Genomic DNA, 354 nt, shown 5'->3' with positions numbered 1-354 from the left:
CAGATCCAACTTTTCCAGCCCCATTCCATCCCCCCCATCCCAAATCCACAGCGATGGGAAATCCTGGGAATGGGGATCCCAAATCCCGGCCCTGATCCCATCCCAAATCCACAGCGATGGGAAATCCCAAAAAAATCCCCCAAAATCCCAAAAATTCCCCAAAAACCCTCAAAAAATCCCCAAAATCTCAAATCCCAGCCCTGATCCCATCCCAAATCCACAGCGATGGGAAATCCCAAAAAAATCCCCCAAAATCCCAAAAATTCCCCAAAAAACCCCAAAAACCCCCAAAAAATCCCCAAAATCTCAAATCCCAGCCCTGATCCCATCCCAAATCCACAGCGATGGGAAATC

This window comes from Corvus brachyrhynchos, unplaced genomic scaffold (assembly GCF_000691975.1).
Source record: "Corvus brachyrhynchos isolate BGI_N302 unplaced genomic scaffold, ASM69197v1 scaffold991, whole genome shotgun sequence".
Classification (NCBI taxonomy): Eukaryota; Metazoa; Chordata; class Aves; order Passeriformes; family Corvidae; genus Corvus; species Corvus brachyrhynchos.
Note: the sequence above shows the minus strand (reverse complement) of the source record.